Source organism: Mauremys reevesii, linkage group 1 (genome assembly GCF_016161935.1).
Source record: "Mauremys reevesii isolate NIE-2019 linkage group 1, ASM1616193v1, whole genome shotgun sequence".
Classification (NCBI taxonomy): Eukaryota; Metazoa; Chordata; order Testudines; family Geoemydidae; genus Mauremys; species Mauremys reevesii.
In genome coordinates this window covers 220259755-220272399 of record NC_052623.1, presented here as the reverse complement: position 1 = coordinate 220272399, position 12645 = coordinate 220259755, and the positions used below count along the sequence as shown (strand labels likewise).

The following is a 12645-nucleotide window of genomic DNA, read 5'->3' as shown; positions in this document are numbered from 1 at the left end:
GAGTTTAAATGGGAAATTATATAAAAAAGCAAAGATGGCTATAATATAGTTACAAAGTTTGAAAGAATGAATTTAACATAGTGTTGAAACTTATCAAGAAGTAAAAGTCCAAGATATAATCACATAGTGGTAAACTTATCACAAAGCATAATGATATTGTTAGTAACTTATCCTAAGTATATATCCTCTTGGTACGTGATTTTGGTACCAACAGGACATTATGGACCTTTGATATAGATATTTTAAACTGACAGTCAAGTTAAACACAGGTTCAGTTAAAAAACAATAAATATATGCATACACCAGTCAAGGATTGATCATGCTAGTACAATCAACAGTAATTCTAAAATTACAATTTGGAAATTTAGACAATTAATTACAGAAAAATGACAATTTAATTCAAATTGCCTTCCTAGGTCATATGAGTCATAGCCAGAATCTTCATCCTAAATATACTAATATCACACTCTCATATCACACATTTAACTTACTCTATGCAGGTAATAGTTTAAAATTATTTCTAATTTCTCTTGATATTCCCCGTTGTTAGTGCTACAGAGTTGTTAATGCTGCTAATGCTACTGTTCTGGGAGCTCTGGTGTTAGCTGCATGAGCAGAGAGTGCAGCTTTCTGATTCAGCTGACCTTCATGTTATTCATCGAAAGAGACCACAGGCTTGGTTCAGTGGCAAAGGTGCTTGGCCAGTTTATTGTCAGCAAAGCATGGTTGTAGTGCCCTATATGAGCTACATGTTCACTAACACATGTATGCCTGTGACAAGTTATCAGTTCAATCAGCACACCAGGATGCTGTCCCCTACAGCAGCACAAAGATACTCCTCCTATGACTATTCCTTTTATACATTTATACATTTTAAACAGATTATGTATTACACTCCAGATGTTGTTAAAAGAACGGGAGTACTTGTTGCGCCTTAGAGACCAACAAATTTATTTGAGCATAAGCTTTCGTGGTCTACAGCCCACTTCTTCGGATGCTGAACCTGTGTTTACTTGACTGTCAATTTAAAAGATCTATATCAAAGGTCCATAATGTCCTGTTGGTACCAAAATCACATACCAAGAGGATATATACTTAGGATAAGTTACTAACAATATCATTATGCTTTGTGAAAAGTTTACCACTATGTGATTATATCTTGGATCTTTACTTCTTGATAAGTTTCAACAGTCTATGTTAAATTCATTTTTCAAACTTTGTAACTATATTATAGCCATGTTTGATTTTTTTATATAATTTCCCATTTAAACTCTATTTTGATCAATAAACCTTATACATTCCAAAGAAATCTGAACTCTTGTACTACACATGTTGTTAGTTACCACCCTTATCCTTGTACTTGCTAGTTCAAACAAAACATCCTCATCTATTATCCTGTCATCCCCTCTATCTTTACAAGGGCTCAGTATGTTCCTGTACCATCTCTTAGGAATGCTTTTACATAAGTACTTGAGAGATCTGTATGGTTTTGTACCATCTTCTCTCATTGGGAATGTGCTTACTTACCGAGTGTGTTACTGTTCTGCGAAGGCCAGGCCTAATCTGGGTCACAGCCTTTGGTTCACACTGTTAGTTATGCCTATGGTCCAGCAAGGCCTACATTCCACATTTAGATAGAAAAGTGTAAGGACATCCTGCAATCTTAATGTTTATTACCTCAATTTTCTTACATTACTCTAAGTAAAGGTTAAGCAATAGTAACTCTGTTGCTTTAAAAATCACATAAGATCTCTGTATTTTGTTTAAGAAACTTGTCTGTTCCTGGTGACTTATTGTGTCTAGGCTCTGATTGCTCCAGGACAGACATGGACACTGTCATAGGTTTCACCCCCACTCTGAACCTTAGAGTATAGATGTGAGGACCTGCATGAGAAGCCCTAAGCTTAATTACCAGCTTAGATCAATATGCAGCCACCATCCAAATATGAGTCATTTGGAAAACTCTGTCTTCCCCAAAAAACCTTCCTCTCCCTGGGTAGCCTTGAGAGACTCCTCCACCAGTTCCCTGGTGAACACCGATCCAAACTCCTTGGATCTTAACACAAGAAAGAATTACTCCTCCCCCCCTCTTTTTCCTCCCACCAATCCCTGGTGAGTCCAGATCCAATCCCCTTGGATCTAAAAACAAGGAAAAATCAATCAGGTTCTTTAAAAAGAAGGCTTTTAATTAAAGAAAAGAAAGGTAAAAAAAAGAAAAACCCTCTGCAAGATAGCATACAAGCTGATCTCACGGACAACAGATCAAAACACAGAGGATGTTCTCCTGGGCAAAACTTAGTACACAAAAGAATTCCCAATCTGATTATTCCTCTAATGCCAAGACAAGTTACAAAAAGAAAATAAACATAAGCCTATTTATTTCCTTCCTTAATACTCACTACTCTGATAAGAGGCTGATTCCTTGATCTTTTCCAATCCGGCCAAAACTGAAACTGACTCTAAACAAAGGAAACTTCCCTCCTTCCTTTTGAAACATCTTGTTCCCCCATTGGTTCCTCTGGTCAGGTGTCAGCTAGGCTAGGTGAACTTTTTAACCCTTTACAGGTAAAAGAGGCATTAACCCTTAATTATCTGTTTATGACAGATACTTACAATATAAAGGTAACTGAAAGAATGTAAACACAGTTCCTATTGGAATAATGTAATGCTATGCAGGACTTAGAATCATAGAATCATAGAATCTCAGGGTTGGAAGGGACCTCAGGAGGTCATCTAGTCCAACCCCCTGCTCAAAGCAGGACCAAACCCAACTAAATCATCCCAGCCAGGGCTTTGTCAAGCCTGACCTTAAAAACCTCTAAGGAAGGAGATTCCACCACCTCCCTAGGTAACCCATTCCAGTGCTTCACCACCCTACTAGTGAAAAAGTTTTTCCTAATATCCAACCTAAACCTCCCCCTCTGCAACTTGAGACCATTACTCCTTGTTCTGTCATCTTCTACCACTGAGAACAGTCTAGATCCATCCTCTTTGGAACCCCCTTTCAGGTAGTTGAAAGCAGCTATCAAATCCCCCCTCATTCTTCTCTTCTGCAGACTAAACAATCCCAGTTCCCTCAGCCTCTCCTCATAAGTCACGTGCTCCAGCCCCCTAATCATTTTTGTTGCCCTCCGCTGGACTCTCTCCAATTTATCCACATCCTTCTTGTAGTGTGGGGCCCAAAATTGGACACAGTACTCCAAATGAGGCCTCACCAGTGCTGAGTAGAGGGGAATGATCACATCCCTCGATCTGCTGGAAATGCCCCTACTTATACAACCCAAAATGCCATTAGCCTTCTTGGCAACAAGGGCACACTGTTGACTCATATTCAGCTTTTCGTCCACCGTAACCCCTAGGTCCTTTTCTGCAGAACTGCTACCCAGCCATTCGGTCCCTAGTCTGTAACAGTGCATGGGATTCTTCCGTCCTAAGTGAAGGACTCTGCACTTGTCCTTGTTGAACCTCATCAGATTTATTTTGGCCCAATCCTCTAATTTGTCTAGGTCCCTCTGTATCCTATCCCTACCCTCCAGCGTATCAACCACTCCTCCCAGTTTAGTGTCATCTGCAAACTTGCTACGGGTGCAGTCCACACCATCCTCCAGATCGTTAATGAAGATATTGAATAAAACCGGCCCCAGCACCGACCCTTGGGGCACTCCACTTGATACCGGCTGCCAACTAGACATGGAACCATTGATCACTACCCGTTGAGCCCGACCATCTAGCCAGTTTTCTATCCACCTTACCGTCCATTCATCCAGCCCAGACTTCTTTAACTTGCTGGCAAGAATACTGTGGGAGACTGTATCAAAAGCTTTGCTAAAATCCAGAAATAGTACATCCACTGCTTTCCCCTCATCCACAGAGCCGGTTATCTCATCATAGAAGGCAATTAGGTTAGTCAGGCATGACTTGCCCTTGGTGAATCCATGCTGACTGTTCCTGATCACTTTCCCCTCCTTTAAGTGGTTCAGGATTGATTCCTTGAGGACCTGTTCCATGATTTTTCCGGGGACTGAGGTGAGACTGACTGGCCTGTAGTTCCCTGGATCTTCCTTCTTCCCTTTTTTAAAGATGGGCACTACATTAGCTTTTTTCCAGTCATCCGGGACCTCCCCCGATAGCCATGATTTTTCAAAGATAATGGCCAATGGCTCTGCAATCTCATCGGCCAACTCCTTTAGCACCCTCGGATGCAGCGCATCCGGCCCCATGGACTTGTGTAACAAGCTATCCAATCTCAGTATTCTTTGTTCACTTAGGCTCAGATCTTCAAAGGTATTTAGGACCTACCTCCTCTTGAATCAATGGGAGTTAGGTGCCTTATTGACTTGGTCTTTTCTAGACATTCAAGATAAAACATTGCTAGCAAAATACAAACACAGTAGTATATTTTAAGTCATCAACAGACTTTATAACTCAAGTACATACTTTTCAAATATTTCATTTAATACAGTCATTGAATCATTGATTGATTATTAGGGTTGGAAAGGACCTAAAGAGATCATCTAGTCCAACCCCCTGCTCAAAGCAGGGCCAATCCCCAAATGGCCCCCTCAAGGATTGAACTCACAACCCTGGGACAGAAGGGAAATATATGCATAGCAGATGCCTTTTGTTAATTGATAATGAGCACAGCTGTAGAGGAAGGATTACAGCTTCTTTTATCAAGTCTTTGAAGGCATTTCTAATGGAATTTTTTCATATTTGCAAAACTGGCCTGATCATTCAAGATGCAGCATTCATCTCTGATGAGAAATTGTGATTGTCCAACCAGAGTCTCCTTTGACTTGGAAGTCATTATCCACACTCCAAAGAAACAAAGGAATGTGTCTTTCTTGTAGTTTTATGTTTTATAATTGTTTACCATTAACACAGGGAACGGAGCTGGGAATAACTGAAGCATCATCTTTACCTGTTACCCGGGGTGGTGATACAGCAAGAAGCCGAGGTTTTCCTCTAGCCCCTCCCTGTTTTTCTTGTCCTTTCAGGGGGTTCATTTTGTCACTCCTCCCCCATTTTTTAATATATGTGGGATCCTCAGGTATGCCAGGGACTCAGGCAATCATCTTCTATGAGGCCTGAAAGGTATTTCCCCACCAAAGGAGAATTGGTGCACCACTTTTAGCATTTTTCACTTTACTTTTTGCATTCAGGAGGTTTGGTTTGGAGATTCCTTGATGAGAGAGCTAAATTGTCACAACTTTGAATGGGTTTCCAGTGTGGAATGCAGGTTAGCAATGGTCAGTCAAAGGCTATTATATTCCCAGTTGGTGCACTGCTTAGGAACTAGAGCTAGGCATTGGCACAGCATGTAGGAGAAAAATTTCCATGTCTGGCCCAACTTGAGGCTTCCCTCCTCTCAGTTCTCCACCCTTCTGTGTGGAGAGAAGAAGGCTGGCATTCAGGTGTCCAGGCTAGCTGAATGTAAGTGATAGGCAGATGATTGATCTCCCCACAGCTTCTGGTGTGATACATCCCAATTATTGTGGGCAGTTCTCAAACCACAGGTAGCTGGCAGGTAGCTGAGCAGTGCTGTTAACTTCAGTTAACAAAGTTGTAGCCTCAACATTTAACCACACTCTTGTGTGCGTCTCACTGTCTCCATGTTCATATCTACAGGTATCTGTTGCTTTTGGGCTAATTTTCAGAGCATGAGAGCCCATGCATCTTTTACATGCAAACATGACTTTCCCCAGATATTATTTTCAGAACTTAGTAGTTGAGGCCAGGATGAGCACCTGCCAAAAGCATCCGGTTTTTCTGTATGTGTTTTTTGTAAAAAGCCCCTTGAGGGATTCCCTTACCCCCCTCCCCCATCACTCTGTCTTTGGCCAACTATCATGGTAAAGGCTCTGTCGGCTACTTGTCCCCTTACAGACATGGCCAGTCTCCACTCTCTGAACTTTATAGTCTTTCCATATTCCTTGCTGACTTTAAGTCATTGGTATAGTTTATAGGGACTGAGTATAATAATTTTTTCTTAATTGGGGACAGTACCAGCAGGAGACAGCTAATGAAATGGTAGAACGTAATCCCGCTATAACTCTTTACCTTTACTCTTTATCTTTAACATCTCTGACTTTTCTCTTCTGTAATTCAGTTAAAATCATGAATGGTGCTACATTTTTGAGCTGCTCTGCTCTGTGTTACATTTTCAACAATGTAACAGATCTGTGTGACTACTCAAGCAGTTAGCAGCCTTGTGGGCAAACAGCTAGTCCTTATTACATGCATCAATAGCATCTGTCTTAGGACTTTCACTTGGCTTTTCAACTTCTCAGTTATATGCCAGGTTTCACTCATTTTAATATCTCTATTCTCTAACGATTTGTCCATTTTATTACCCATTCTTCTTATTTCATCCAAAGAGACATTTGGCTGTTTAATCACATGAAGCTGGTCTATGTCTTTTTATATCAGTGATCTATTTAAAACATACATAGCATAAAACAGTAACTTCCTCATTTGACCTTTGTCGAGCAGGTATGTTAAGTAATGTATTTACTTTTAACTTAAAATGTATTGTAGTGTAACTGTCACCAGCTTTTGCTGAAAGAAAAACAGTTTGTATTAACTACCACAGAAATCCTGTATGATTTCTCAGGCCTGTGCAGAAAGTTATGCCTAAACAACAACATTAGTAAATTAACAGGAGTTAATAAGTTTAGGTATCAGTCCTGTTGTCCCTTTTTGATCTAAGTGGCTAGATAAAGTTTGGGACTGTGGGAATGTTCCAATTGGAAGTATAAATTGATGGAGTCTGGTATTTTCTTTGGTGCAATCTTCTTTATTTACAAGGAATGTACAAAGTCCTGCTTCTCCAAATGCAGGAGGAACCAAAAACAAAAGGAGCAGTTTCTTAGCTTACATCTCCAAGCCTCTCTAGCCAAAATCAGACCCAAAAGGTCTCCCTCTATCTCAGTGGTTTTCAAGATGGGGTAGGCATACCCTGAGCTGGGATCAGGGGACACGTGAGAAAAATCCTGTAATGGTGGAAAACATATCATGTTATTCCTTCCAGACCTCCCCACAGACCCCTGTTTTCAAAGATATATTGTGACCCTATCTCAGGTGGGGATATGTAGTAACTACATTATTTGGAAAGGGGTATGCAACCTAAAAAGTTTGAAAACCACTGCTTTAGCTTCTTACATAGTCACACTATGCTTATAGGCTCCTGCTTGGCTTTCTTGCCTCTGCCTCTGTTCTTGTCTGTTCAGTTTCTGTGTGAACTCTCGTTCAACACACAAAAACACACCCCTGCCACCAAAACAATACTCATCCATAAGCTACTTGGAGGATTCACATACACTTTTGTCTTAGCTGGGGTCTTGTGCTTACAGTGAGGTCACACCCATCAATCTCAATGAAGTTTAACCCAACCCATAACAAGATTTCACCCAGCTCATAACAATATTAATCAAATCCATATGTTATTGCAAATATCTATATTTTGTACTGTTATCCTCACCCAGAAAACAAGGAGTCAGAATAAAGGGTCAATTTTCATGCCAGCAAAAATATTAACATTGTTATGTCACCAGGTTGTGGAGCAGAGTTCCAATTTAGCAAAGCACCTATGCCCATGTTTAAAGTTAAGAAACAGGTGACAAGAATAATTAGAGGGATGGGGAAAATTTCATCTGATCACATAGATTAGGAACTTCTTTTCACTCTAAAACTAGAGTCCATTCAATGCAAATTCAAAATAAAGATAAAAAGGAAATACTTGTTCATACAATGCTCTAGTAGACTGTAGAATTAATTGCCACAAGAGAGTTTAGCAAAATTCAAAAAGGGATTAGACATTTATATGGATGGCAGAACAGCCACAGTTATAGTAATATATTTTTTTTAAAGAGTTTTGGAAGGAATATGAACTCTCATGCTTCAGAGCATAAGCCAAACTCTAACTATTGGGATTTAGGTGGGAATTTTGCCTGGAGTTTGGTTATTCCATGACTGTTTTCTTGCACTTTCATCTAAAATATCTTGTGCTGGCAACGGGCAGGGTCAGGGCACTGGATTAGATGGACTATTGATCTAATCCAGAATGGCAATTCTGAGTTCAGTTCATTCAAATTAAAGAGAATCTTAAAAGCAATTAAACTCTAAAAACTAATTAATTGAAGAATAGTCTATCAGACATAACAGGACACAGAGGCATTTCAAATAAAAACAGAGTTTCACGCATTCAGATATCACAACACTAGGTTCTACTAATTCACTCATTGTGTGCACATGAGAGCATTGCATCTGCCCAGCTGATCCTGGCATCCCCACTGACTTTAGTGGGGCTACATGGAGACACAAAAGTCCTTCTGTGCTGATCCAATTTCAGTATCAGTACCAAACCACACACAGTGGATTAAAGAACAAAAACATTTTGTACAGTCATCTTGTTCAGTCTCTGTGTCCCAGTGAGGGTTTGTAGAAGTTGTTTTCATAGAGAAAACACTGTTCTGATGGCACATTCAGAAGGACATATTTTACTTTGATAAATAGTATTATTTCGACAAATCTCGCACACAATTGTCCTATAACCAGCAGAAACTATTCTGTGATATGAATGAAAAAAACATGCATGGTTACTCGATGCTTTTGTTGATATAATACAGACGTGAGGCATTGTTGTAAGCAATTAATTAAAAACATGAGCTATTTCCTAGTTATATCTTCTAATTTATATCTGATGCACTTTACATAAAAAACCTGTTTTTCAAGAAATAGCTTTATATTGAGGTCTTATCAATAGATCAGATACAAATCATACAGTTAAACATTTTTAGAATGATCACAAACATATCCATTGATTTTGGACTGCTATTTTTCTCTTTTCAACATGTCAGCCCTATAACTGTTAGTTGAAAAAGGAAAGATTAAAATTAATACATTTTGCAAAAGATGGGGTTATTTATAAGTATATTTTGTATTTTTAAAAGTACTGTGATTACTATTCTTAGGAAAGTTTTATCAGCATCAGTCACTCTCTGCCAAAGAATGAATGTTGTCTTTAATTTAAAAGGCGAATTAAATGTAGACAGACCTGAAAATATTTTATGGTGACTACAGAAATTCACTGCTTTAAAATGTAAAAGAACTAAAAGTAAAGGGCTTCCAGTTAGGGCTGTCTTTACAATGAAGGTAACCACAGATTTCTAATAGTTCCTTTTAGTGACTTTTGTTAACTTTTAACCATTTGCAAACATAGCATGTTTCAGATACACTACTGGGAATCAGAAGACCATAGTTTACTTTTCCTAGAATTCATAATTCAGTGTCCTCATATTAATAAGTTAGCTATCATTCTAGTCCTAGTGCTCTAAAAGTGATTTTGGTCAGAATTTAATACTTCTTCCTACCAAATTTTTATTTAAAATATTTATTTAAATATTTATTATTTGAAAGTTTTAAGATTGTAATTTAAAATGCAAAAAAAATTAATAAAATAAGCTCTTTTTTTTTTACCTGGATCCAAAGTTTGTGAAGTAAAACACACTCTTTCTTCTGGTAGTATCTGTATATCTGCATAAGAGACTTCACTCGCCATTTTGACAAAGTGTCTTGAGATTTGAAAGTAAACTGGTTACACAGAAGATACGCATTCTGCATTACATCCTTTCCACTCCTTACCACACCCCTCTTACTGCCTTGGGTCAAGAGAAGGACTAGAGGCATTTAAAAAGGAAGGAAACAAGCTACTGTATTTCTTTCAAATGCAATTTCACAGTTTTTAGCCCTCTTAAAAATTATTCTTCAGTCTCCCAATGATAACGTATTTTATCAGTGTTTTGTCTCTGTATACTGTACATACACAATACAACTATTATTTTTACTATCTTGTTTACAACTTGTGGCCCATATCCTGCTTAACTTACTTTATTTATTAGGGCCTGATTTGCAAAGTTCTAAGTACTATCACCTCCTACTGAAGCCAATGGGAATTTAGTAGAGCTGGTGTCAGCTGACCGGGTTGAGGATGGTGTAACTTAGTGGTCGGAGCAGGAATCAGGACCCAAGGTCTAGGGTCAGAGCTGTAGTCAGTAGTTAGAATCCAGAGCAAGGGTCAAACCGGAGGGCAGGAACTGGAGCAAGCAGGGTAGCAGGCAAGGCTGGGTGCAAAGTAGTAGCAACAGGAATTAGGTAACACAGGAGCAGGCATAGTGGCGGGTATGAGCACTGAGCAGCCAGCAAGCTGGCCTGCAGCCAATCAGGTCTGCTGCAGGCCAGATGTACTAAACATTAAAAAGGTTGTAGAGCAGTTTTTAAACTAGGAGATGGGGGGAAGTCAACTGCTGCAGAGGAGCATGTGGATCGGACACAGACTTCTCTTAGGGGAGAGTCTAATGATAGAGAATCTCCAGGTTATAGTCAGGAGCAGAGGGTGGAAGAGGATAATGTAAGGGTCAGATCAGATGATAAACAGTCACATAAAAAAGAATCTGACACATCAGAAAATGTCAGACAAATAAACAGGGACAAGTTTTTAAAGTGCTTGTATACAAATGCTAGAAGTCTAAATAATAAGATGGGTGAACTAGAGTGCCTTGTGATAAAGGAGGATATTGATATAATAGACATCACAGAAACCTGGTGGACTGAGAGCAATCAATGGAACACAATCATTCCCGGGTACAAAATATATCGGAAGGACAGAACAGGTCGTGCGGGGGGGGGGGGGGTAGTGGCACTATATGTGAAAGAAAATGTAGATTCAAATGAAGTAAAAATCTTAAGCGAATCCACATGTTCCATAGAGTCTCCATGGATAGAAATTTCATGCTCTAATAAAAATATAACATTAGGGATCTATTATCGACCACCTGACCAGGACAGTAATAGTGATGATGAAATGCTAAGAGAAATGAGAGAGGCTATCAAAATTAAGAACCCAATAATAGTGAGAGATTTCAATTATCCCCATATTGACTGGGAACATTTCACTTCAGGACGAAATGCAGAGATAAAATTTCTCGATACTTTAAATGACTGCTTCATGGAGCAGCTGGTACGGGAACCCACAAGGGGAGAGGGAACTCTAGATTTAATCCTGAGTGGAGCGCAGGAGCTGGTCCAAGAAGTAACTATAACAGGACCGCTTGGAAATAGTGACCATAGTACAATAGCATTCAACATCCCTGTGGTGGGAAGAACATCTCAACAGCGCAACACTGTGGCATTTAATTTCAAAAGGGGGAACTATGCAAAAATGTGGGGGTTAGATAAACAGAAGTTAAAAGGTACAGTGGCTAAAGTGAAATCCCTGCAAGCTGCATGGGCACTTTTTAAAGACACCATAATAGAGGCCCAACTTCAATGTACCCCAAATTAAGAAACACAGTAAAAGAACTAAAAAAGAGCCACCGTGGCTTAACAACCATGTAAAAGAAGCAGTGAGAGATAAAAAGACTTCCTTTAAAAAGTGGAAGTCAAATCCTAGTGAGGCAAATAGAAAGGAGCACAAACACTGCCAACTTAAGTGCAAGGCAATAAGAAAAGCCAAAGAGGAGTTTGAAGAACGGCTAGCCAAAAACTCCAAAGGTAATAACAAAATGTTTTTTAAGTACATCAGAAGCAGGAAGCCTGCTAAACAACCAGTGGGGCCCCTTGATGATCGAGATACAAAAGGAGCGCTTAAAGATGATAAAGTCATTGCAGAGAAACTAAATGGATTCCTTGCTTCAGTCTTCACGGCTGAGGATGTTAGGGAGATTCCCAAACCTGAGCTGGCTTTTGGCACTGACCAAAAGGACCAATAAAGGGAGAAGATACTTTCAAATCTGTGGGGAAAGGTTTTTGTTTTGTGCTCTGTGTGGTGTTCTCTCTGAGACAAAGAGAGAGACCAAGCAAGTAATCCAGTTCCTACTGAAATGATACATCTAATATTACAGAATAGTAAGTAATAGCAAGAAATGTGTTAGATTATCTTTTTTTTTAGCTTGTGAAGGGCGGTTTATTCCTGTGGGTTTTTTTGTTTGTTTGTTTGTTTGTTTGTAATTTTAAAGTTTTGCCTAGAGGGGAATCCTCTGTGTTTTAAATCTTATTACCCTGTAAAATTACCTTCCATCCTGATTTTACAGAGGTGCTTCTTTTACTTTTTTTCTTTATAATAAAGTTCTGTTTTTAAGAATCTGATTGGGGTTTTAGTGTCCTAAAAACCCAAGGGTCTGGTCTGTGCTCACTTTGGTTACCTATTTGGTTGGTATATTATTCTCAAGCCTCCCCAGGAAAGGGGGTGAAGGGGCTTGGGGGGATATTTTGGTGAAACAGGAACTCCAAGTGGTCCTTTTCCTGAATCTTTGTCTAACTCACTTGGTGGTGGCAGCAATACCATCCCAGGGCAAGGGATTTGTGCCTTGGGAAAGTTTTTAACCTAAGCTGGTGGAATATAAGATTAAGGGATCTTTCATGCTGGTCCTCACATCTGTACCCCAGAGTTCAGAGTGGGGAGGGAACCCTGACAATTATCTTCTAGTATGAGATACAGATATTACAAGTAACGTTAATGCATGCAGCAACTTACAAGCATTTTATAGACTATAAACATATCCTTACAAGCGGAACACCTATCTGGAACAATATTAACACACAGGTGAGCTGGTCTGGTTTCCAGGTATGAATTTGTTGGCACAAGCT

At 39.4% G+C, this 12645-nt stretch overlaps 1 protein-coding gene across 5 annotated transcripts in view; it reads right to left on the bottom strand.

The window, feature by feature from the left end:
• LOC120395501 (chondroitin proteoglycan 3-like) overlaps positions 1-12645 on the bottom strand; it is a 37135-nt gene that overhangs the window by 22243 nt on the left and 2247 nt on the right. For 2 of the 5 annotated variants that reach the window (XM_039519954.1, XM_039519957.1), the window contains exons 1-2: positions 9478-9656; positions 1528-1617 (exon numbers count right to left, since the gene is read on the bottom strand). The exons of 1 other annotated variant lie outside the window; for it this stretch is intronic. The gene's annotated coding sequence lies outside the window, so the exon portion shown is untranslated. Of the gene's footprint in view, positions 1-1527; positions 1618-9477; positions 9657-12645 lie in introns of those variants that run through there. 2 more of the 5 variants (XM_039519953.1, XM_039519955.1) reach the window with 1 other exon arrangement.